Source organism: Rissa tridactyla, chromosome 9, assembly GCF_028500815.1.
Source record: "Rissa tridactyla isolate bRisTri1 chromosome 9, bRisTri1.patW.cur.20221130, whole genome shotgun sequence".
Classification (NCBI taxonomy): Eukaryota; Metazoa; Chordata; class Aves; order Charadriiformes; family Laridae; genus Rissa; species Rissa tridactyla.
Genome location: NC_071474.1, coordinates 2,913,381 through 2,917,663, shown reverse-complemented (window position 1 = coordinate 2,917,663; position 4,283 = coordinate 2,913,381). Strand labels below are relative to the sequence as shown.

Sequence of the window (4,283 nt, the reverse complement as noted above, 5' to 3'; positions counted from 1 at the left end):
CCGAGTGAATTTTAAAGGCAGAAAGAAGCGTTTGGAAATGTGGGAGATGCATTTTATTGCCTATAAAAAGAGATCAAGAACAGTGAAGACTCATACTGCTCTAAAAAGCCTGGTTTTGAACTTGCACATATACACCAGGGTTGCCCAGTAACTTTAGAATAAAGATTGCCAACTTTTCCATGCTTAGAGCCATTTTTATTTCTTATGTAAGTGTTTTTAGCCAGACCGATGCGGTCATGTTTGCAGAGCTCTGCCCTTTACCCAATAAACTCCGGTGGACCTGACCTTATTACATGCCTTTTCCCCCCAGCTCTTGATGCCATCAGTCGACAAGCCTGCCTTCCCTTGGACTACCAGGAGGCTCGACACCCCTTCTGGGGCATCTGGGATGCCGTGCACCTCTGCTGGCCCCCCACTGTGGGGGATATCGGTCTTCTCGTATCCTGGGAAATCTGTGGGGTGCTTCTGAAGACAGTCTTCATCTTAAGAAAACCTCCAGAAGCCTGGAAGATCTTGTGTTTGAACTGTGATCCCTGAGATAAGATCAAGATAGGTAACTCTGAAACTTACAGCACGTTACTTAGCAGTTCCTACACTATTACGAAAGCTAGCGCTGTCATATCTTATGCCCGTTGAGCATAATGAATGGCTGTTATCAATAACCACTGGTTTTACTGGGGTAATTTTTGGAAAAACTAAAATATTTGAGAATCTGCCATGTCTGTTTTGCAAAGAAAGATTGTAAAGGTTGGCAAGGATGAAGTAAATCTGCAGAATCTACTTTAGTTGTGCCAAAAGTTCAAATTTTAAAGGTGTCATTTTCAAATACACTCCTAAATTGTATGTTCTTAATAATGTTTCTTGGTACATGCAGAGAGGTGCAGGCACTTCCCCCTTTTGTAGAATGCTGTTCTCCCAAATGGTCAAAACTCATGAGGCTTTGCACTAAAGGTGCATATTGGATTTTGAGTGCCCGAGCTCAGTGGATGGTTGAAAATCCCAACCATGATATATAATAAATGACAGATGTTATAGATACTCCTGGGTGCAATGAAGAAGGTCACAGAAGTTTGCTTCTAATGATCAATTTTAATTTATCTTTTCCTGCTGACAGCTTCATGCTAAGAGTTGGCCTCCATTTGATGTGAACACTGAGAAGCCGCTGCAGGCTACTGCTGATTGGAATTTACTTGTATTAGTCTAATTGCATGCTCTACCATCATCTGTTTGCAATCACAAAGAGGAAGCTTCTGAAGCTTGGGAATGAGAGAAAATGAAATGTCTTGACAACTACAAAACATCGAGAATGCTTCTGGAGTTTTTCCCGTTGCCGTTTGTGAGTATGAACAAAAAGGCACAGCTATATGTTTTTTCCATGTCCATCTTTATACAGCACCCATAACATAAATACATATAGCAACTAGGAATAGCGATAATTAATGAAGGTCCCCAAGCACTGTAAATTGATAACGAGTAAGAGTTCGTGAATTGTTTTGGAAGGGGTTGAATTAGTTCATCATTGAATTAGTTTAATTAGCTCATTACTAAAATTAAACAATTGTTCTTTCTGTGGATATTCAACTTAGATTATGAAACATTCAAATTCAGCGCTCCTGGCTGTCCAATTTAACTACCAGTTTTAAAACACACGCCTTGGGCATTCTATCTTTAATGCTACCTTAGAAGGTGTGACATCAGTCCTTTCCTCATGCAGCAGGCAGACACAAATTGTAAGGAAGTGGACAGATAAAGCACCTTAATAACTAAAGACAACTGAGACTAGATTTGCCTCTGTTCAGGTCTAGAGGTTCAGGCTGGAGGGAAGAGTTGAGAGGCTTGCAGAGCATTTAGCTGTGCTCCACCGAGAGGCAGCATTGCACAGCACTGGAGGAGCGTGGGACAGTCAGCGGAGCGCCAGGCTCACCCCGGGCTTGCCTCCTCAGTCCCTTCACCTGTGAAATGGTTGCAATGCTGATCAACACCCACTCTGCAAACCGCTTTGAAAAAAGCTAGTGAAAAGTGCCACGCAGGGTACTAGTGCGTTGGAAATGTTTTATGGATGAACTACCCAATACTAGCTCAGTGGTAGGGATCTGTTTCTTTCTGCCCGGCCAGTACCAGTGGAGAAGAGCAGCAAAGGAACGTAAAAGGTACTTTGCAACCTCCGGCTAGCTGTCAATGGGACTGGAGTGTCAGGTCTGCAAAGGAAAGGAGGACTTTACTCACATGCGCAGATAAAACTGCTCTCTAAGCTGCCAGGCTTCTTATTTCCTCGTTAAACTTTTAAAGTTCACGAGGAAAATGTGAAGATGAGTTAGGATAATCTCAATGCTTGTACAGCTGGGGTGAGCTCCTATAGTGATACTTGTTTGGTGGCGTGGCCTGGTATTCTTGTAGCTTATTTATTAAAACAAACAACCAAACAAAACTGAAAAAAAAAAAAGCTTGTACTTTTGCCTTCTCAGGGAATTTCAGAGATGAGGCCTTACCTTGTACCCATTAGCAACTTGCGTGGGGGGCAAGTACGTTCTGCAAAATATGTAAGAACACGTGTAATTCCTCTCTATTTAGTAGAATTCCAAGTGATGCCAATGGAGATTTAGTGTATTCTTAAAGTAAAATATATGCCCCAATGCTTTGCTGTTTCATGGCCCCCTTGTTTGGTTTTGGATTGTTTTTATTCCAAAGCTGAATAAGTCAGTAGAAAGTCTAGCTAATTACAGCATAGCTTAGATGAGGTTCTGGGAGCCTTTGTCACTTTGTGAAGGGTTAAAATTTCAGGAGCCCTTTTTTCAATTTTTGAAATATTGCTATGAATCAGAGAATACATTTATTAAAGTTTGAAAAAAAACCAAACCCAACCCTGAGCTGAGATTGGAACTGAGCTCAGAAAAGCACAAGGAGGTGTAACTGGAAGCTTTATAGGATTCCCATCTTAAACTTGACCACGTGTTGGCAGTAAAATGATTATAATTTGTACCGTATATAGTATCTGTGGCAACTGTTCTATCACCATAGCTTCCTAAGGCATGTTAATGAAGCAACGCTGACTTCTGTTTCCCGGTGTGTTAGTGAGTCTGTCTGCATTCCTTTGACAGCCACTTTTGCACAGAGAGCAATTCTGTGAGCTCAGCTGAGAGCATCAGATGGACGGGGGGTAGTCTCTCAATCAGGCTGAGGAAGAGGGTGTTTCTAAACCAAATTAAAGAAGCATTAAAGAAAAAAGGCATTCTAACTAACAAAACCGTCTTGATCCAAGACAGGTTGTACCAGTGCCAGTGTTTCAGATAGGTGCATCCTAGGATAATAATGGTGGTATTTTTAAAAGTGCTGCTAAGTGATACTCCAGATTGTGTTTGTTAACTTTCTTTTTACCACATCAAATCAAAAAAGAATCATAGTTACAGTCATTGCTGAAGTGCTTGACTTTGAAATAATCCAAGCTGATTTAACACATTTTAAAAGAGCTACATTCCTTACAATGAATCTTCCAGTTATGCCAAAAATACAAATTCCAAAATATATTTGTAATAATAATAATAATAACGCTAAAGCCTCCAAACATGCCAAATTTCCAGTCCTGTGGGTATAAACTGTAAGCACTGTGCATTTTTCTTTTAGCTGTCGGATCATCTCCTCTGAAGCGAGTATCATTGAGGAACAGTTTGAGATAAGCAACATGGACCAGAAGAGTATAAAGAGATGCTGATGGCTGTCAGAAAAGTAAGTAATTTTTTAAAAAGATATTTCTAACATAAGCATTTTTCTCTAAGACTACAAAGTAAAACAAGCAGTAGGACATAGGGAGTCATAAATTGATTTCTCTGAGAGGTTGTGCTGGTGGGATTGCAGCCTTGCATAAACTTGAAAAATTTATTTCTCAAATGGGTTTCATTCTGGCGGAAGAACTTGAGGTCACATTTTTTTCTACAGAGATGATGTCTCAAAAGAAGAGTTACTTGATTTGTAGCTTAGATCCATATCGAGAGGGTGAATGTAAACTGTCTTGTTTGTGAGAATGATTATGTGGTCTCTGAATTAAAGTTTACTTAAAACTTTGCTGATGGATGATTAACTGCTGAAGAAGAATATTAGCACTGTTGTGTTCAAACAAAAATCCTACAAACATAAAGTTGTTTCATTTTTTTGCAATCAGATATGATTACTTTTTCGGTTTTAGGTGTATATACATAATCACGTGCATATATACTTGCATCAGAGGTAGGGGGTAATATTTTTTATTTTTTTTAAATTGCAAATTTCAGTGGGAATCTTCCAAAATC

The 4,283-nt window shown here is 39.7% G+C and overlaps 1 long non-coding RNA gene across 1 annotated transcript; it reads left to right on the top strand.

Moving 5' to 3' along the window:
• Positions 1–318: 318 nt before the first annotated feature.
• LOC128915112 (uncharacterized) lies at positions 319–3,717 on the top strand. Its single transcript, XR_008468530.1, has 3 exons — positions 319–553; positions 1,115–1,336; positions 3,622–3,717. It is a non-coding gene; the product is annotated as an uncharacterized LOC128915112 (long non-coding RNA).
• The last annotated feature ends 566 nt before the right edge of the window (positions 3,718–4,283 follow it).